Source organism: Manis pentadactyla, chromosome 7 (genome assembly GCF_030020395.1).
Source record: "Manis pentadactyla isolate mManPen7 chromosome 7, mManPen7.hap1, whole genome shotgun sequence".
Classification (NCBI taxonomy): Eukaryota; Metazoa; Chordata; class Mammalia; order Pholidota; family Manidae; genus Manis; species Manis pentadactyla.
In genome coordinates, this window is record NC_080025.1 from 26,181,346 (window position 1) to 26,203,430 (window position 22,085).

The 22,085-nt window shown below is 47.8% G+C and overlaps 1 pseudogene; it reads left to right on the top strand.

Moving 5' to 3' along the window:
- LOC118935672 (ADAMTS-like protein 3) overlaps positions 1–21,745 on the top strand; it is a 99,831-nt pseudogene extending 78,086 nt beyond the window's left edge.
- The last annotated feature ends 340 nt before the right edge of the window (positions 21,746–22,085 follow it).

Sequence of the window (22,085 nt, forward strand, 5' to 3'; positions counted from 1 at the left end):
AAGTCTATTTTGTCTGATATTAGTACTGCAACCCCTGCTTTCTTCTCACTGTTGTTTGCTTGAAATATGTTTTTCCATCCCTTGACGTTTAGTCTGTACATGTCTTTGGGTTTGAGGTGAGTTTCTTGTAAGCAGCATATAGATGGGTCTTGCTTTTTTATCCATTCTGTTACTCTGTGTCTTTTGATTGGTGCATTCAACCCATTAACATTTAGGGTGACTATTGAAAGATATGTACTTATTGCCATTGCAGGCTTTAAATTCGTGGTTACCAAAGGTTCAAGGTTAGCCTCTTTAGTATCTTACTGTCCAGCTTAGCTCGCTTATTGAGCTGTTATATACACTATCTGGAGATTCTTTTCTTCTCTCCCTTCTTGTTCCTCCTCCTCGATTCTTCATATGTTGGGTGTTTTGTGCTGTGCTCTTTCTAGGAGTGCTCCCATCTAGAGCAGTCCCTGTAAGATGTTCTGTAGAGGTGGTTTGTGGAAAGCAAATTCCCTCAGCTTTTGTTTGTCTGGGAATTGTTTTATCCCACCATCATATTTGAATGATAGTCGTGCTGGATACAGTATCCTTGGTTCAAGGCCCTTCTGTTTCATTGTATTAAATATATCATGCCATTCTCTTCTGGCCTGTAGGGTTTCTGTTGAGAAATCTGACGTTAGCCTGATGGGTTTCCCTTTATAGGTGACCTTTTTCTCTCTAGCTGCCTTTAACACTCTTTCCTTGTCCTTGATCTTTGCCATTTTAATTATTATGTGTCTTGGTGTTGCCCTTCTTGGATCCTTTCTGTTGGGGGTTCTGTGTATTTCCGTGGTCTGTTTGATTACTTCCTCCCCCAGTTTGGGGAAGTTTTCAGCAGTTATTTCTTCTAAGATACTTTCCATCTCTTTTCCTCTCTCTTCTTCTTCTGGGACCCCTATAATACGGATATTGTTCCTTTTGGATTGGTCACACAGTTCTCTTAATATTGTTTCATTCCTGGAGATCCTTTTGTCTCTCTCTATGTCAGCTTCTATGCGTTCCTGTTCTCTGATTTCAATTCCATCAATGGCCTCTTGCATTCTATCCATTCTGCTTATAAACCCTTCCAGAGTTTGTTTCATTTCTGCGATCTCCTTTCTGGCATCTGTGATCTCCTTCCGGACTTCATCCCATTTCTCTTGCGTATTTCTCTGCATCTCTGTCAGCATGTTTATGATTCTTATTTTGAATTCTTTGTCAGGAAGACTGGTTAGGTCTGTCTCCTTCTCTGGTGTTGTCTCTGTGATCTTTGTCGGCCTTAGCTTTGCCTTTTCATGGTGATAGGAATAGTCTGCAGAACTGGGACGAGTGACGGCTGGAAGGACTTCCTTTCTTGTTGGTTTGTGGCCCTCCTCTCCTGGGAGAACAGCGACCTCTAGTGGCTTGTGCTGCGCAGCTGCGCGCAGACAGGGTTTCTGCTTCCTGCCCGGCTGCTATGGAGTTAATCTCCGCTGTTGCTGTGGGCGTGGCCTGGCTCGGGCAGCTACTCCAAAATGGTGGAGTCGCGTTGGAGCAGGAGCTGCTGGGAGGCTATTTATCTCCGTAAGGGGCCTCCCTGCTCCCTGCAGCCCAGGGGTTAGGGTGCCCAGAGATCCCGGATTCCCTACCTCTGGATTAAGTGACCCGCCCTGCCCCTTTAAGACTTCGAAAAAGCACCCGCCAAAACAAAACAACGCCCACCAAAAAAAAAAGAAAAAAATTTTTTTTAATTAAAAAAAAAAAAAGTTTTTAATTAAAAAAAAAGGTGGTCGTTCGTTTTTCTTTATTCTCCGGTGCCAGCCTCAGGCCTCTGCTCACCAGTCGGTCTTTCTGCCCTGTTTCCCTAGTATTGGGGTCCCTATCCCTTTAAGACTTCCAAAAAGCGCTCGCCAAAACAAAACAGCAAAAAAGCAAAAAAAAAATGGTCGCTCGCTTTTCTTATGTCCTCTGTCGCCCAGCCTCCAGTGCCTGCTCACTGTTCTTGCTGCCCTGTTTTCCTAGTATCGAGCGCCCTGCACTCTGGCCCGGATGGCTGGGGCTGGGTGTTCGGCAGTCCTGGGCTCCGTCTCCCTCCCGCTCTGCCTATTCTTCTCCGTCCGGGAGCTGGGAGGAGGGGCGCTCGGCTCCCGCGGGGCCGGGGCTTGTATCTTACCCCCTTCGCGAGGCGCTGGGTTCTCTCAGGTGCGGATGTGGTCTGGATATTGTCCTGTGTCCTCTGGTCTTTATTCTAGGAAGGGTTGTCTTTGTTATATTTTCATAGATATAATGTTGTTTTGGGAGGAGATTTCCGCTGCTCTACTCACGCCGCCATCTTCCGCCCCCGAGAGCCGACTTTTTAAAGACAGCTGGGGAAGAAGATAGAGGGTTTTACAGACAGTTCGGTCACTAGCTCGTATATGACCGCAGGTGAGACATGCATCTTCCGACCCTCTTCTCTGAAAGAGGAAATATACCCTATTAATGGAAGAAGGGACTTTGGTTACGATTGAATCCAACCCCTTATGTTACAGATGAGGGCATTATAATATTTACTTGAATGCTGCTGTACAAAATCACATTTGCATATTGCAAATCGCTATTATTTCTGTAAATGGGTGGCATGTATACATTTTTCTTTTATTTTTCAGGTGCCTGTAAAAATGCCTTCCACTAATTATCATGAGCTCATCTAGTCATACCTTTTAGACCAATTCAGTTTTTGTCATAGCCAAATATGTTTTTCATTAATTCAGTTATTTAATTAAGTTCTTTAATTCAGTTATTGATAATGATTGATTCTAGTCACCGTTTAATGATATTTCTAATAACTGTATCAAATCTGTATTTCTAAAGGTTAAAAGTTCTAAGTTGCAAGAGTTATTTGTCTTGCTCTTTTTTAAAAAGAAAGTTTCTTCTAAAAATGGGAAGAAATTTAAACTGCACCTCTCTGCCACCTTCTGGTAGGAAAGGAAAGCTCACCAGAGGAAAATGACCCATAAATACCAATAACTGTGTTTTTTTTTTTCTCCTGTTAATGCTTAGTTAGATAAAATCATTTATCTATGATTTTCTGTTACATGTGTATTCTGTGTTCCTTGTTTTCTTATTCCTTAAGCTCATAAGGAGAGCAGCCGATCTGAGTCTCTTCTCTGAAGTGTTCTGGGTGGGCGCTGAGCTCCTCTTGGTCTCTGAGAAGCTCTCTCGGCCCACAGATGGGGATGGGGTTGAGCCAGGAAGATGGTGATTCCCAAATGGATGGTGCTGGCAACACCCCCAGTGCCCCAGTCCCAGGAGTGGAAAATCTCTTAGGCACAAAATGAGCTGGGCAGCTGCTCCTGAGAGCACAGTGAAACTGCCTGGAGGAGCTGGGCTGCTGGAAAATTTAAACTAAGCTTGGAGCAAGCCTTGCAGTGCTAGTTATAGGACACAGGTGTATGCCTGCTTGAGAGGAGAAGCTCTGCGGTGCCGACTGCACCTGACTTCCCACTGGGCAGGCGGCTGGCGCACAGGGATATACAGACAAGCGGTGAGCAGAGAGGCAAATAAACACATAAAATGTTAAGATGCTAGCACACTGAATCCCGAATGTATAAGACTAAGGAGGGTTTTTCCCAAGAATACAAAGATCTTTTTTAACATTTAAAAACATCTGCTTTAAATACATTGTCGCAGGTTGGGTCCCCTGAAAGCCGATGCAGAGATGAGCCGGGCATGCAGGGTATGTATTAGTTGTTAATCCTATGGAAGGGAGAAGGCAAAGCAGGATTAGGCAGAGGGCCGGGGAGAGTGGTGATGAGGCACATGGAGCCTTGCCTGGCCCAGGGGAGCTTTGAAGCCTGTGTGGCTCCTCAGGGTTGCCCAGCTGTGACCCACAGTGTCCAGGCCTTCATACTCCCGCCTCTGTCAGTCACCTACTTTAATGGTGAGACTTTGAAGCCTTCCCATTAAATTCCAAAAAAAGATAAGGTACCCTTTATCACTGCATCTGTTCAACACTGTTTTAAAGGCACCAGCCAATACAATATGATACAATTATTTTTAAAGGAAAATGAAGTATAGTAAGTTCTTATTTACAGACAATATAATTTAATTATCTGTATTGAAAATCCAATATATAGATGTTTTTTTCAGGCCTGTAAATTCAGTGTAATTCCAATTGGAAAAAAAAAGCCCTACAGGATACCTAGAACTTAACAAACTCATCGTATAATTAAGAGAAAGCCCTTTCCCCCAAGAGAACCAGCTCTATAGAAAAATGCATTTTCCCACAAGATGTTGCATATAATTTTCAAATACTTAAAAAGAAAACCAGAGGATGATCGGCTTACTACTGTTTTATGAACTGAACGTTTTGATGCCTTCGACCATATTCTAACTTAAAAGTAGTTTATTTTCCTCAATCTGTGGTGGTTGAAATGTATCCTCTCTTCTGTACTAAATTTATCCCTTTAAACCATATATAATCCTTGAAATATCTCAAATGATGTTTAAAGTATATTTAAAACTTCTTCCACTCAACAAAGGCTACTCCCCCCATCGTTTTTACCACTTCTGCCTATGATACAGCAATCTTCCCACTATCCTCCTCTCTTAACCCTGTGTTCAGCCAATCAATCAATCATGAATGGTTGGAAATTCCATCCATCTTCCCATCCATTCAGCAAGCAGACACTAAGCATCTACTAAACCCGATCTTGGTCCTTAGTGTACAGAGATGAATAAGATCTGGTTTCTGCAGCTATACAGACAAGGAAACTCTGATATACTAATACAAATATATAAGTGTTTATGACATACATCAGATACAGATGGAGCAGTTAACGCTTTTAAAGGATTAGAGAGGTTTACACAAGAAATGACATTAGAGCCAGTCCACTTGGAATAGGAAGGAAGGCTGTCTGCAGTGAAAGAAACTGCATATATGAAAAAGCAGAGAGGCCTGAGAGCTCCTGGCCTCTTTGCAGAACCACGGGCAGATCTGTGTGACCTAAAGTAGGGTGGAGAGAAAGTGGGACGAGGTGGGTCTGGAAGTCTTAAGCCAGAACCAGATTTAATGTCGTCCTAACACCCTAGGACTTCACTTTATTGGCAGTGGGAAGACAAGAAAAGTTTTAAGTAGAGTGATGCTGTGAGCCAGTTAGTGTTCTAGAAAGAGCATTCTGCCTATAGTTTGGATGGAAAGCTAGAGGGCAAAGAAGCTGCAGACAGCCATGAATTGAACTTGGTGAAATTGTGTCCATGGTCATTGATCAGCTTGTTGCACCAGACACTCAAGATACTGATTAAGATTCCATGCCTCCAATCCCTCCAAGGGAGAGGAGGCTTGATTGGCATTGAGCAAGGGATGGATGTGTCATTAACTGAGGATCTGGAATATAGTTATCCCCAGGTTAGGGCTGGGTGCTGGCACATCGAGGCTGAGTCAAACATGGAAAGCCACCGCCTTGCAAAGAGCTAAGGAGTGTATGCTGACAGGCAGCACCTTGGTCAGGAATGTCCTGGAAAGCCAGCCAGACTCCTCATCAAAAATAACAATAGCCTGAGTACCTAATAGGTGTCAGTTTGAACAGCCTGCGACACGGATGTTATTTATATTTGTTTCAGTAATGAGCAAGTGGGCTCAGATACGTGCAGTTACTTGTCTGGGCCTGTGTGTCTTGTTAGTGTGTGAGTTAAGATTTAGTCCCAGATCTGTGTGACTCCAAAGCACGTGGATGGAGAAGGAGAATCCTGGGACCCATGAGTTCTAGCCAGAGAGGAGAGTGTCGAAGCAGAGGTGGGAGGCAGGACTGAGGAGCTGCTGTGGTCTGGGGACAAGATGACAGAGGCTCAGGTACAGATAACAAAACCACCCATGCTGAGAGATCCAGGACCCAGGTGGAGGCCCCGGGGAGGCTGGCCTCTCACCAGCCTGCAGGATGCCAGCCAATGCTGGGCCAAAGGTGCGCCTGTGTGTGCCCTTTCAGCCCACAGCCCCCACGTGAGACTTGCAGCGGTCAGAAAGGAACTGGTCCCTCATGCACCATCTGCTAGTGGCTGCCCATCCCCTCACCTCTGTACTCATAGCTGCACTATTGACTTAGAGGATTAAAAAGGCTCCTTTGTAAAAAATGGTCTGTTCCTTGAAGATCGGGGAGCACTATTCTGAATGCTTCTTGAGAGATGATTTTCTTCTCACCTTTTCTCCATCTCCAGTTCCCATTTGGAGAAAGCGTGAGTCTCCACATGCATGTAAACTGCCGCCTCCACCACATAGCAATCCTCAAACAGCAGCGCACGTGGGGACAGCGTGCAGGACCTGAGGAGAACTGCAGCATCTCTGTGTCTCCTTGTCTTTTCATTCCTTTATTCCCCCTCGTTACATATCTGATGACCCAAAACCCATGTGTTCATCTCCATGACCCACACATAGTATACAAAGTGATTTTACTGCCATGGATAGCGCTGGTTCAGGCTTGGGCAGCAGCCCACCCAACCCCAGCCTGCCCCAGCAGCGTCCGGCTTCATCTGTCTGCAGTATTGCCTGAGAATCAGGGATTTTTAAGGCTCCCAAGATGATTCTCAGGTGCAGCCAAGGTTAAGAACTGTGGCTCAGCCAGCAGATGGGGCTGGAGAGTCTCCTAGGGCTCATCTCCAGTGTTACCGCAGAAGGAGGCTTCCTTGGGAAACAGTGCATACCCAGGTGGGAACCAGAGACAAACGGGGTGGGGGACCCGGCCCTGCTCTGGTCTCAACCTGAAGGGGGAAGCAGGCATGTCAAGAGCCAATACCCAGTGTTCTCAGGGCCACAGAGGGGAATCGGCTCCAGAGTCAGACAGGGTCAGGGAAGGAAGCGCTGAAGCTGGATCTTGAATAAGTAGAAATCTTCCCAGTGGTCAAGGAGAAGAGTAAACGGTCCCCGTGGAGAGAACAGCGCACAGAAAGTCTTAGTGTTGCACACAGCGAGGTGTGTTTGGAGCAAGGGGGTTCCCGGGGCTGGAGGAAGAGGGTTGTTAGCAGTGGTCCCCATACAATGCAAGGGCTTTTGTGTTTTTTTCCTCCCAGAAGAGTAAAAGCTATGGAGTTAGGAAAATTGAACCTTGCTCGCCACCATCCCAAGGAGAAAGGAACCCCTTAATAGAGGAATCAAGCACAGCTCAGAATAACAAGAGTCGGTGTCTTGAGGGAGGAGGAAGGGAGTCTCGGGGAGTCGGCCAGCCTGAGATGCTGCCTGAGGAGCCCCCCTGACAGCCCACCTGTGGTTCTCCAGGGGCCGGTGGTGATGGTGATGGGCAGACTTCCAAATAAGCGATACTTTTAATGCAGCCTTTAGGGACGTGTCACAGCTGTTCGTTCACCCACACCCAACGGCACATCGGTAGATCGCCTAAGTTGCTGTTGATTAGGAGGGGTCTCGGATGGCTGGGCTGCCCCTGTGTGTGCTGTTGCTCAGGGATTCTCTGTGCCAGAGGCCGTGGCTCACACATGTGTGATGCCCCAGCACATGTCCCTGTCCTCGGCTGGCACCGGCTTTGCCTCTGAGTTGTCTTTTTCAAGGAACCACTGGAGGGTTTTGGTTTGCAGTCAATACGTGGAATGACTCTCTGGGGCCCATTTCAGCTTAAAAATGAGACCCTGGAGGGCAATATCCAGCCATGAACTATAGTGTTCATGAGATGAGACTGGTGGAGTTCAAGGGAACTGCCCAGTCCCAAGCAGAGCAGGAGCCCAGGGTGCCTGAGAGGCCGGGGTCACCGCCCCAGGAAGGCAGCTTGCTGACCCCTTTCCTCCATGTCTGAAGAAGCATATTTTAAAAGCCTCCAGGGAAGGACCTTGGTCACGGAAATGGCCATAGATTCTGTGGCCCACACTGTTTCTACATCCTCAGATCAAATTGCCTGGGGACTGATGATGCCAGTCACTTCACGTCATTTTACTAGAGAAGAGAAAGAACAGCAGCAGGTATGAGTGGTGAGAACCACAGCTTTACGGTGAGGGAAGTCTGGGTGTGGCCTCAGTGGTGGGCAGTCCTTTACCCAAAGTCCTTTATCCATAGATCATGGATTTGCCCAGATGACGAAAGAGAAGCATTCCTTACCAACTGGCCGTATTGTAGACTGACTGCAGCCGGGGAGCATGGGAATTCTCCCTGACACGGGCTGTGAACCCGTGGCCGCTTCATTCATTAGTGACTGCCTTTGTTCTCACCCACACTGCACTCAGTTCGCCTCTTATAAACTGACATCATTTCTTCACATTCATAGGAGGTAACTAAGGGCAGCATAAACTTTCAGTTGTCACATGTGAAAAAATACTGACTATCCTATGAGTGTTGAGTAACTGTAGGAAATATAAACAAAACTTACAGGTATAATGTATGAGATACATTGATATAAAAATGTAGCATCTTCAAGCCATCTGAACAGGCCAAGGATTTTATAGTGTGGAGTATTCCATAGGCCTTTCAAAGATGAGGAAAATTTATTTGTTAAACAGTGACTATTTTAAAGACACCCTGGAGGGGCAGACTTTCTGCAACATGTTTCCTGGCCCCTCCAGATCTCAACTATTTTCTACAACATTTGCTTTCCAAAAACAATTTCAGCATTGTGGAAACAGAATGTTGAATATTTCAGAACTGTAAGACTGGGAGGAAATAGCCTGTCTTTGAGGTTAGATATTGTTTAAACTAGTTCTGACATTTTATAGCTGTCTCAACAGGGCAAACGTGTGGTTTTGAGAGACCGTGGGGAGCCACGGTATGAAGATCCCCAGGGAATTCCTCTGGCCCCTTCAGCACTTTGGAAATACTCACACGTGTCATGTGCTGGGTGCTGAGCTGTGCCTGTGCTCAGCACTAAAGAACCCTGCCTCTCCTTTTATATTGAAAAACTTAAGCAGTTCTGTTTCATTTTCTGACCGCTCTTCTGTACGTAAACTCTCACTATCATGTGAACTCAGGGTCCCACCCTTTTGCTGTTCTGGGTTGAGGTATAAGTGTAATTGTCTCTGACCCCTGTCAGTTGTAGAGTTTGGAAATTCAAGAGCCTTCTGAACTGACTTCTGACAGTTCTGGGGACTGACACTGACCTGGGCGCCTCTGCCCTGGGCTTCCTCTTGTACTGACCTGCCACCGTCTCTCTTCTGCCCTCTGTCAACCAGGACACAAACCTGTTTCTTGACTGGTTCCTAGCCATAGCTAGACGTTCATTAGTACCAAGCATCTGGCAAATATTTAAGGAAGGCCAGATATTTGGGGATCATGGCTGGGGCATCCCATCACTCCACTCTTCTGCCTCTCCCTCTCCCTCCTCCCAGCCTCCATGCACTGCAGTAGGATCTTCAGTTTCTTCTCTCCCTGTCAGCAGCTCTTGCCGAGCAATGCATGCAGGCAAACTTCTAGATGCTCTGATGGGAAAGCACCCGCCGTCTTCAGAGGCGGCTGGAGTTATACAGAGCAAAGTGATTTCTCCGACCTGTATTTTGTTCCCTTCAGTTTCCTTCCACAAGCCTGCTGTGTGTAGGCATTACCCTGGGCCTCCTGAGACAGATCTGCATGTCTCAGCCCTGAGGAAGCTCGCCAGCTGATTTGCACCTGAGGCCTTGTGCATGGTCAGAGGCCCTCAGAGTGAGTCTTACTCAATGGCTGGAAAAAGAAGCCAGCTCCTGAGAGGTGCTTTATCCTCCCTCACTCTTCTGAGAGCTGCAGGTGGGAGGGGCTGATAAGCCGCATTCCCAGGGGGCTGTGGTCCCGGTGCCTGGAGAGAGCTGGCCCAGCCACTGAATGCCTGACTCCTGAAGACCTCCAGGCAGAGGTGTCTGGTGGAGGGTGATCTGAGCAGTGTCTGCATTATCCCTGCGCTAAGTGGTCTGAGCAAAGGCATGAGGGACCCAAGGTCACCAGCAAGTAACAGGGTAACTGGTGACCGGGTGGGCTCAACAACGAATCACATTGGGGAGTTTCCCTTCTGCACAACTTTCTGCCGAGCAGTGAGTTCTAGATTCCTGAGCGGTGCTCACCACCATCTCCACCAGCCCAGCTCTGCCTTTCAGCGCTACTGAGGTGGGGAGTGCCTTCAGGGAGCTCCTGATACAACTCTGCTTGTGGAATTGCCTGCGGCTTAGACTTCTGGTTGGCTGGGCTGCAGAGGGACTTTGGAGAACTGGCACGGGTGCCGGGCAGCCAGCAGAGCCAGGCCATTCTGAGAGAGCAATGCAGGAGTTGAGACCGGCCACTTGCTGCCCTAAGATGACACCCTTCCCCTTAGGGACTTGCTTCAGTGCATTGCCACACCTCAGCAAGCCAGGGGCATGAATGCAGCAGAATACACGTCCTTAGACCTTGACACAGGTGACAGGTACCATGACAGGCAAGACCCACGAAGTCAGGCCCTCCCCAGAGCTGTCTTAGGAAGCTTGGGTTGTTCCCCAATACCACTGGGACTGGGAGACTTAAACAACAGGCATTTACTCCTTGTAGTTGTGGCGGCTGGGAAGCCCAAGGTCAAGGAGCAGACAGGCCAGGTGTCTGGAAAGAGCCCCTTCCTGGCTTATGGTGGACGTGAGGGAGAGAGAGCATGCCCTCGTCTCCACCTCTTCTTACAAGGACACTAACCCCATCCTGCAGGCCCCACCCCCGTGACCTCTTCTAACTCCAGTCACCTCACAGAGGCCCCATCTCCAAATGCCATCACACTGGGGGGTATGGCTTCAACATGTAAACTGGCTTGGGGGAGGGGAGGACATGAACATTCTGTCCATGACAAGAGCCATGAACACTTTCAATCCAACAAACCCTCACTGCCCAGCTGGTACAAGGACCTCCCAGAGAGATACAACACTGAGCTGGTGTAATGTTGTAAGTGCGGTGTGTTGGTATGAATGAAGCAAGATAGGAATGGGGGGGTCTGTGAGGGCTTCCCCTGAGGTGCCACCAGGGCCCGATGGGAAGTGGGAACATTCCAGACAGAGCAGAAAGCCTGAGGATGCTGAACTGACTGCAGCATGAGGCCCGTGGCGGGAGGGTTGGAGGTGAGGTGGGGGTGCGGCTGGAGCTGCGTGGTGCGGACGTGGTAGTGCCAGGGCTGCAGGCTCCTGGAGGGACTGGCGCTTCAGTCCTTCTGACTTTGCCTGGAGGATTGCTTGGAAGTAGGGAAACCAGCTAAGAGGCTGTTTTGGCAAGGAAGGGAGGAATGTGGCCCTAAGCTGCAGCCGTGACTGAAGACAGGGTACAGGCGACCGGTCCAAGAGACTTCTAAGTCAGAAATGATTGTTTTAAAAACTCAGTGGTGAACTGAATGTTAAGAACAAAAAGGCGAGAACCAGGAGTGGCTGTGAGGCTCCAGGGTGGGGTGACTGGGCAAGTGGGCACTGTGATGAGCGGAGGAGCCCACGGGGCGGTGAGAGGAGGGATGGAACTGGCCTCTGGAAGGCCTGGGTCAGGGGCGCCTGGGGGAGGTGCTGCTGGGAGAGGGGCTGGCCCGGTCGGCGAGGTGGAGCTCAGCGCGGGGACTGCCTCCGCCCCCCTGAGAAGCGGTCGCGGGGCCAGTGTGGGGACTGGGCAGGAGGAATCTGGTCCTGCTTGCTTCCCTGCACACCTCCTGTTTCTGGCATTTCCCTTTGGAGCACAATTATGTCCGTTTGTTCCAAGAAGATGCTGGTGTGGCCACTTGGCCATCTCAGTTGTTTTCATACCTAAGTTTCTAGTCCAGACTCCCATGGTTACAAGGGTCAGAGAAATTCTTGCTTAAGAAAAATGTAGAAATTACTGGCTCATGAAGCTGAAAAGTCCAGGCTGCAGCTAACTTCGGACACATCTGGGTCCAGGAACAGAAGTGATTTCGTCGAGAATCTCTCTCTCTCTGGCTCTCAGCCCTTTTTTCCTGTATTTTTGAGGTGGCTGTGGGGGAGCAGGGGCAGATCCCCCAGGGCCACATAAACCTCCATGAGCACTTTGGTTTTTATTCTGAGTGGGATGGAAGCCGTGGGGATTCTGAGCAAGGCACGCTGTGATCTGACTTACATTCAAGCAGAAACACTCCGGCCAGGTGCTGAACACGGGCGGCAGCAGGTCAAAGAGGGTCAGGCAGGCAAGGGTGGAAGCAGGGAGACCAGTCAGGAAGACTGCACATTCCAGGGGAGCAAAGCCGTCCTTTAACACCTGCCTTTGCCTCCACACCCATCCAGCAACCGCCTTGTTGCTCATTGCCAGTCACAGCTAAGCACCTCCCCACAGTTCATATTGTCTCCAACCTCATCTCCCCTTGTTCTCTCTTGAATTCACTCCAGCCAAGCTCTGTGCGCATCAGTCCACCTTCACTGCCATCGTCAAGGACACCAGCAGGCCCACCGTGAGGTCTGTGTGTCGCCATGTCCAGTGGCCAGTTCCCAGACCTTTTACTCGGCCATTTGCCAATGACTGCACTTGGCAGTCGCTTACTCCCCCTTCCTGAATGTTCTCCTCACCTCTGGGAAACCACTCTCTGCTCTACTCCCTCCTGATCACTGGTGCCTTTCCGCCTCCCCTGCTGGTTTCACCTCCTTCCTCTGATCTCTAGGATGGCGTGCCCAGGGCCAGTCCGCAGACATCAGTGTGCTCACTCCCTCATGTTCAAGGAGCCGGATGCCATCTGTATGCTGACAACTCCTCAACGTATCTGTCCAGCCCAGAACTTTCCTGTCAGTGAACAGATCCGGGTACCTGCTCAGCATGTCCCAGTGAATATCAGGTGTTTCAAAGCTAACATATCAAAACTGAGCTCCTGAGGTTGGCTCCCAAATGTGCTTCTCTCCTAGTTTATTATCTCAGAGAATTAGTGATGCCATTATTTCAGTTGCCTCTGCTAAAACCCTTGGTACCATTTCTGACCTGCTGTTCTCTCACAGACCCCTCTATCCAGCAACAGCCCATTCCCAGATCTTCAAAATTGATCCACTTTCAACATATATCCAGAATCTCACCATTTCTCACCACTTTCATTGCTACCATCCTGGTCCAAGCCATCGCGATCTCTGGACTGGGTTGTTGTGACAGCCTCCTCACTGGTCTCCCCACCTCTGCCCTTGCCCCCCGTGACCCGTTCTCAGCACAGCAGCCCTTTAAAAGCGTGAGTCAGATCATGTCACTCCCTAAAGCTCTGCAGTGAAAGCCAAGCCTCCCAGGGACCTGTAAGATTCCCCAGGATCTGAGCCCCCCCCAGCTGCCAGCTCTCTGACCTTCAGCCACACCCTCGCTGCTCACATCTCTGCAGCCACAGTGTTCTTTTTATCCCTCTAAAACTATTCAAAATACTAAAGTTCAGTAAGATAGCCATTTACAAGATAAATATGTAACTGTTCATAGCTTTCCTAATTTTCCACAATAAGCAACCATAAAAAATATTTTTAAAGAGCCTACTTACATACATGGCAATAAAAGCTAGAAGATGCCTTTGAATAAATTTATCAAGAGATAATACAAGGCCTGCCTCCACTGTGGCTAAGAGATCAGTTCTGGAGTAAACTGCATGAATGTGAATCTCAGTTCCAATGTTTACTAGCTGGTGACCTTAGGGAAGTTTAACCTCTCTGTGTGTATATATTTGTAGAGGAAACTACTGAAAAAGTATAGCACATGTTATTAGCCCTTCTCTGGGTATTTAAGTTGCAGCCTACTTTGAGGGGGCCAGCTTCCTAAACTGTAAGATGGAGCTGACAACACCTGCTCCTCAGAGTGTGGGAATAACCGAGAAAATGTCACATGTTCACGGAGCACGTGTTCTGCCCACTGGAAAGTGCATAGCAAGAGTCGTTATAGTGGTGACATCTTTTTGTCAGCAAATCTTTCCATGTCTGCCACATTCTCTCAGCCAGAGCACTGTAGGAGGAAAGCGCATCCTCAAAACCAGGTACCTGGCTTTATCTCGGATGTCACCGGAGGCTGCGCCAGCTCTTAAGAATCAAATGAGGTTCCTCTGAGTTTCACATTCCACAGCCCAGCAAAATGCTGACTTCTCAGGATTTGGGGGAAGAAATTCTTTCAATTCCTCAGGTTCCCCTCTGTGTCTAGAGATGTCGCTTACAACTCTGCACCTCACTATGTTGACCCATACTTGAAACTTAACACTTCTGTTTGTTGCCTGAAATAATCCTCTTTTGCAAAAGCATTAATGAACAAAATCTATTTTCCTGAAGATGTTATATTCCTCCTAAAGCAAGAACATTTCATTGCATAGGCACAGTGAGCAACTTCATTATCTATCTTAGATATTTTTGTTTTCTAAAGACTTCTTTGTGACAATGCAATGCTGGGAATGTCTTTCTCTATCTTCTCCACAGTCACCCAGCTGCACCAGCACCTCTTTCCAGCCTCTCCCACACGACCCCCACCCATCTTCAGATTTCTCTCCTTTCCCAATACAAAGCAACGCCACACCCTTTGGCTCCAATTAGGTGTGCAGGAGGCCAAAGCCTTCTACTTTAACCCAATCCTGCACCTGCCCTGGAGGAGGTGTGGAGATAGAAATAGCCTGTCACATGTGCCTAAAGCTGTTTACTGACTTGTGGTCAAAACGCTAAGTGGTCTTTGTCTTGTAGTTCTGTGGCCCTGTTCTTAAAGGAATTTGCCTTTGTCCTGTTTGTTTTTATTCCAAAGGTGTCCCTCAGCCTAATGTAACTTGGTGGAAGAGAGGAGGATTTCTGGGTGACAATGTTTCCTTGCTTTTCAATGGATCCCTGTTGTTGCAGAACGTTTCCCTCGAAAGTGAAGAAACCTACATCTGCACAGCGAGCAATGCACTCGGAAAGGCAGTGGCTGCGTCAATGCTCCGCTTTCTGGGTGAGCATCAGTCTTGTTCTTCAAGTGCCCCTGTCCCGTGCATGAGGGGGGATCCAGTTTGTTGATTCTAGAGTCAGGGAGTAAACAAGAGGAACATTAAATGGTTCTAACTATTGCTGCTATGCCCACTTTCAAACAAGCACTCAGTCTAACACTTGGTCTTACCAGTTCTTCTCTCAGAAGGTCATGACATCCTTACCACCTAAGAACCTGCCCTGGGGTATATACGCTTTTCTGTCCAGAATCAAGACCCTTCATTTTCTGCCTCTGCATGGGCTTAACTCCTGACCTGACCACCGTCAATAAGCAGGCTCTGAGTTCTGTTCAGTCAGTGTGGTTTCATGCCCTTATGATTCAACACGTGTGCGTGTGCCAGTGCCTCCTATCCCCTCCGGCCACCTGGACTCCTGTGTGGATCCTTCTCTGGTTCTCTCTGGCCTCCCCTTTCTCTTTCCCCACTGCTCGGTACCTGGATAAGTCCTGACACACCTTGCTCTCTGATTCTTTTCTTTTTCATTCATAGTCCCTCAGCTGAACTGTGGGTCCCTTACTGGTAGAAACCGTGTCTGATGTGTCTTTTTCAGACCTGAAGACATAATATGAAGCACACAGTAGGTGCTCAATAAATATTCATCAATTGAGTCTTAGGATGCCTCAGTATTCTAATTTGGAGAAGGTCGTCTCCATGTGTCCCTGGCCCCGGCGACAGGCCAGCCCCCGCTGTCTGCCGGGCTCTCTGGGGCTCACTGAACTCTTGTCGCCAAAATGGGCTTTAAGTTCTCTGGCTTTTAGGACTCCATAAATAATACTTCCCTTCCCCACCAGAGCTTCAAACCGGTTGAGAGTTAATCACAGAAGTCGCCAGATGGACCTTAAAGATCTTTTATTATTCCCCTTTGTAGCTCAAGCACCTCGCACAGGTGTGTTAAATAAGTGTTTCATGAGTGAATTAAATGAGCCATTGGCAAAACTGGTATGAGATTATTGAACCCACTGCTGACCCACAGGGATGACGGAAAAGAGCTTTCTCCGTCACTTTTCTTGCTGGCGGTTCAAGGAGCCCAGAGATGTGAATGGATGGGAAGGAACAGCGTAGGGGCCTGGAATAGCCATGTGTGAAGCACATTGGTGGTCATTAGCCTCTTTGGTATTTACAATAGCACGGTGTTGTGGGCGATAGTTTTTAATCCTGTTCCACAAATGAGGAAACCTGAGGCTCTTAGAAATTTGTTCTAGAGCCCAAACATGAGGTTTCTTTCAGTGTTCTGCATACTGCCCTTCGTGGGCTCTCAGTGCTCATCAGCGAGGCACTGGTGACCCCCCTGGGACCCTTCCCAAGTAGCCTCTGTGGTCTTCTAGGATCTTGGTTCTATGGAACTATGGCAGATTTTCATCAGATGGCTCAACCAACATGGCTCATTCCTGAGCACCTTCCTCATACTCTCTGGCGAGTGCCAGCCTTTGCCCCGCGTCCCCAGGCCACGCAGGAGAGAGCATGGCTGTCCCAGTTCTGTCTGCACACCTCCTCTCAGAAGTCCCTCCAGCCCAGCAGCCCATGCCCTTGGTAGCTTGAGTGAGGAATCTAGAATGTTGCACATCCACAGCGCCCAGCAGTCTTCCACCATCCTCCTGCTGTTTGCATGAGCTTCGTGACCTTCCTGAAAACCCGCAGTCCTCACCATGGGGGCCCCATTACACGGCCCATTCTCCTGCTCCATAGGGGTGGAGCTCTGCCGGACCCAGATGCTTCCTCCGGCCCCTTGTGGAATTGTGGTGAATATACGTTTCCATCTTGTTAGTTAAGCTGTGAAGTCTGAAACCTTGCAGAGATGCCCTGTGTTAGCACAGTTAATAACCAGAACAAAAACTCTATAGTGCTTTTGTTCCACCCCCGAGCCCACACAGAGCTCCCAGATCTGGGTGAGCCTGGGCACCCTGGGCACTCTGTTGGAAAGGTTTCTGTCCTAGTAGCTGTAGTCTTTTAAGAACACGCAAACTAGGGCAGGAATTAAGTAATTTCTAATTGGTAAACAAATGTTCTTTTTTTTCCCCCCTCAGGACAAAGACGGCCAGACAGTAAACTTGTATTTTCCAAGGACAGTAAAAATCATACGCTGCAGGCATCCAGCCCTGGAAATGGTAGCAGTGACGCAACACGAAAACCCCCATCTCCAGGTCTGGGATTTTGTCTGTTGGGGGATTTGATGTTTGTAAGACATGTGCAAGGAGAAGTATTTACCTAAAAGACCCTCCATGTTTTGTACTTTGCAATAAGTAAAATTCTTCCTAAGCCTCGGGCCAATGTTCTCCCATGCCCTCAGCCTTCTGTGGTTCAATTTGTTCCTTCCATATTGAAACTTTTTAAAAAAATTTTACTCATGAGGAAGCCCGTGGAGCTCATACCCAAATGTGCACCATCATTTGTGATGATACAGGTATTGATCTTCCCGTTTTGAGACCATTGCCAACTTGGTCATATCAGTAGAGGAAGGATCTGCTGAGAATTCTGGAACCAATTCTTTCATCCCCCCCCCCACCACATAGTAACTTTGTTATATATCAGCACTTGGTCAAGAAAACCTAATTTACATTTTTCAAGCTTGCAGTACTGTTCGTGGGGCCAAGGGAGAGAAGTAGAGTTAAGAAAATCAGAAATGCTAGATTCACAAGAAACCAGTACTGATGGCTTCAGCTCCTTATAGCTCAAAAATGGGTAAATTACAGGACACATGGAAGCTACCAGTAGACCTCATGAGTTATTATGAATCTATACAGAAACAATGATGACTACATCATTTCAAAAATCTGAACAAGTGCTTCTCATTTGCAGAATATGTCCTACAGAATAAATCTCTGCCAATAGGAATTATAGGAACATAGTTCCTAGACTTCCACCTCCTGAGATGCAGGGGGAGCATGGAAGGGGAAAACAGTGTTGAGCCACCAGTCAACAATCCATGTAATTTATGACATCATTATCCAGGGGTATTTGGAGGATATTTGGAGGATATACTTCTTCTCTTTCAGGCATAATACTACCATTGTTATACTCACTATTATCCATTCATTCAACATCTGTCTAAGCCTGTTTGGGCTGCTATAGACTGGGTGGCTTAACATCCAGAGACATTTATTTCTCATAGATCTAGAAGCTGAGAAGCCCAAGGTCAAGGCACCAGGTATCTGTTGAGTGCCTGCTGCCCAGTTCATAGACAGCCGACTCTTGGCTGTGTCCTCAGCTGGCAGAAGGAGTGAAGAGCTCCTGGGGGGTCTCTTTTAAAAAGACACTAATCCCATTCACGGGGGCTCCATCCTCATGACCTAATCACCTGCCAAAGGCCCCACCTCTTGAGCTCATCACATTGGATGTTGGGTCTGACGTATGAATCGTGGAGGGACACAACATCTCTAGCAGCGTCCAGCAAGTATGTGCCCAGTACTCGCTCTTGCCAGGACTGGGGATGCAGACGTGACCAACCCTGAGAGAAGCTCAGCCTACAGAGGGAGGCGGTCATGTAAACAGGTGCTTGAAGCAGGACAGGCGCTGTGATCGGATGACCAGAGGATGATGGCAGCATCAAGGAAGAGGCCCTGACTGTGTGGAGAGGTCAACCAAGTTTTCATATAGGTCACGATGTTTGTTCCAGGAAGATGAAGAACATTCCAGGCAGAGGGACCAAGATGTGCAAAGGCAGAGAGAAGTTCCCTATGCCATGGACCGTGAAGATCAAAGGAACTCCTCCAAATCGATTAATAAAAATGTTGGACCATCATGAGACTGAAACTGATGGTTAAAGCTGAAGCTTTGAAATATTTAAAAATTGTGTTTATCAGCACTACCTGCATTGTTCTATCACCTCCTACACACATGCGCACATGCACGCACACACGTGTGTACACACTGTGAAATACAGCCCTTCAGTGGATCCTTACCTTAGCATTTCAAAGAGACTCATTTATTAATTTAACAAATCCTTATTGAGTCCTTAAGATACAACATGCCTAGTAGTGAACAGGACGGAAGAGATCCCCACCCTCATGGACTTGGCATTCCAGCAGGAGAGATGGACAGTGAACATGTAAGCTAATAAATATATAAGATATTTCCCCATGAGAAGTGCAATGACAGAAACAAAACAGGGTGGTGACATGGTGACTGGGCGAGGCCACTTCAGGAAAGGTGGTTGGGACTGATGTGAGGAGGCCATGTGAGCTTACGCCCAAAGGGTGAGCTTGAAGCATCCATGCAGAGACGTGAGCAGGGGGCATTTGTGGCAGAGGGAACAGTAAGCTTATGGATCATCCAGAGGGATCAAGCTTAATATGGTGGAGGAAAGAAGATTTAGGTGATGGGGGCCTGCAGAGGAGGAGGAAAGGGGGGTGGGATGAAGATGGAGAGTTGCTGAGGGTCCAGGTAAAGATTGGAGTTTATTCCTAAAACGTGGGAAGCCATTGAAGAGTCTTATATGGGAGTGAGTAGCTAGCACTACTTTTCAAATGCATGTGTCAAAAATTGCCAAGCATAGAACAAAAACATATCAAATTGGACCGCATCAAAATCTTTAAAATATGCTCATCAAAGACACCACTGAGTAATCGAGTAGATAAGCCACAGACAGGAAAAAGATTGGCGGAATATATGCCTGATGAAGAACTTGTATCTAGAATATATGAAGAACCTCCTTAGGTTAGCAATGAACTCTCCCCTCCCCACCAGAGACCCACAGACATAAGGGTCTGAACAGACAGTTCACAAAAGAATGCATACAGATGGCATCAGGGAAATGAAGGTCAAAACCACAGTGAGGTATGATTTCACAACTACCAGACCAGTGAAAACAAGAAGACCGACAATACCAAATTCTGGCAAGGATGCAAAGCGACTGAAACCCTCATACACTGCTGATAAACTTGTAAAAGGATACAGCCACTTTGGAAAAAGATACGGCCTTTTCTACTAAAGTTCAGCATAACCTACCATTGATCCAGCCACTCCACTTAGCTATTGATTCAAGAAAAATGAAAACATGTTGACAAAAAAAATTGTGTAGGAATGTTCATAGCAGCCTGTACTTCATCAAGGCCTCTGACAGGAGAATGGATAAATAAACTGGTATATTCATACAGTGGAGTATTACTTAGCAATAAAGAAAATGAACTGATATGCCCAAAAAGAGGGATGAATCTCAAAATTATACATATCATATCATACTAAGTCCAAGAACAGGTACCACTAATGGATGCTGATAGAAAGGAGCAGGTAGTTGCCTGGGAGGGGAGGGGAATTGATTCAGAGAGGAATTGGGAAGTTTTTCCAGATAAGGAAATGTTACTATACCTTGCTTCGCATCATGGTAACGTTAATAACTCATAAAAATGCATACCTGATACCTGAACATTTTATGGTATATGAATTATACTTCAATTAAAAAACACATGTTTTTTAAGAAGTATATGTGCATCCTGCCTTGAGCTGTCAAGGCATCTTGGTGAAATGCAGCTTCATAGAAAGAGCCAGATTTGGAGTCAGACATACTTGGGATCCAGTCCAGCGGTCAGATGAGTGACCTTGGGAAAGTCACTGATAATGTCCAGTTTCCACTTCTGCAAATAAAAATAATCTAATTCACAAGGTGGCCATAGGATTAAATGAAAATCTGCTGTGAAAAGTGTCAAACTCAGTACCTGTCACCTGGGAGGTTCTCAAAAAAACAGCTATTTAAAAAAATGATTTTAAATAAACTGTAATCCTGGGGGACCCAACCCAAACTCTCTATGGCTCTGCTTTGCGGATGATGCCATGTGCAACCGAAGGCAAAAATTCTGGAGCCAGGAGGAAAAACCGGAAAACCGTAAGTTAAAGAATCACTGTGCTACGTGAGAGAGCCTGTGGACGCAGCTGGTAGCTGCAAATTACTTGCGATTATTACAGGAAAATCTGGCACCTTCTGTGATCATACTCAAATCTGTCATCATCCTGTTCTACCTCATCTTTTTCCAAATGTCAGAAGGGAAGGAAAGGCCATTTAGAATGGAGACTAAAATAAAACTATAATTACAGGAGGTGGTCAGCATCAACTTTTCTAAAGGAAACGCCCATTTTTACCTGTCCAGATGTCTCCATCACAGATTATTTATGCAGTTTGAGGACTAATCTGAAGTATAGAGTAAGAATGGAATTGAAATGCACCTTTACCCTTACTGCATGGTCTCCCGTCCTTGCTGAATCATCTCCATTTCTCTGCCGGCTCCACCTCTGAGAAACAGCCCATAGGGCTTCATCTGGAGAGGCCACCCTGCTGCCCCCTCTGCTCGGCTTGGAGAGGGCTGAGCAGGCAGCACCTCCTTCTGCACGGGGCTTTGTCCGGCACGTCTCTTTGGCCTACAGTAGACCCTCTCCCAGGCTGCGGGCCAAGAGCCCTGTTCTGGCCGCCCTTCCCACTGGCTGTTACAATAAGTTAGGTGAGGGGAAATGGGGGTTCAAGGGCGCCCTTGCAGGGGGTGCTGGCTTTCTCTGTGTGCTACTCAAAGAGGCAGACAGGCAGCTCCCCAGAAAACAGCTTGCTGTGGTCCGTGACCATGCCGTCCCCGGACCATCATCCTCCCCCACGCGGGCCGACCTGACCGTCCTGACCGTCCCTTTCCTTCCCTAGAGCCCTTCTGGGAGCTTGGAAACTGGACACATTGCTCTGCCTCTTGCGGCCCCTTGGGAGTGCGCATTCGGAGGCCCCAGTATGTGCTGGCCAACGGGCGGGAAGTGAGCGAGGCCTGCTGTGGCCACGTCCAGATGCCACCGGCCGGGTCCAGCCCTGTATCATCCGGGACTGCCCTGTGAGGTACATGACGTCTCTCTTCTTATCTCAGTACCAAGTTGTTGCTTGCTTTGAGAGGTGCAGTAATTTGGACTTAAGAACTCAGCCACTGAGGTTTAATTAGCAGGATCTGTGTAGCAGGCATCCTGCTCAGTGCCTCACCAGGTAGATGCTGGTCCTTTCCTGCTTTACAATGGGAAGGCTCCCCGAGGACACACGGTTATAGAGGCCAGGATTGAAACTGTGCTGGTCTGATGCAAGCCCCGCCTGTGCTCGCTGCCAGTACTTGCTTCCTGCATTCGCAGCGGTTTGTTCCTGAGGAGCCCAGGGAAGCTGACCTCAGGGTTTGCCTAGGAGGTAACGCGGTGGCCAGAACCGCCGGAGGCAGTTACTATATTCTACCCCTGGTGGTAAAACCATGGATAGCCTTTCTATGAATAGAGGATACAAATCAATAATTTAAGAAAACCTCCCACGCCAGGCTCATGATCTCCAGC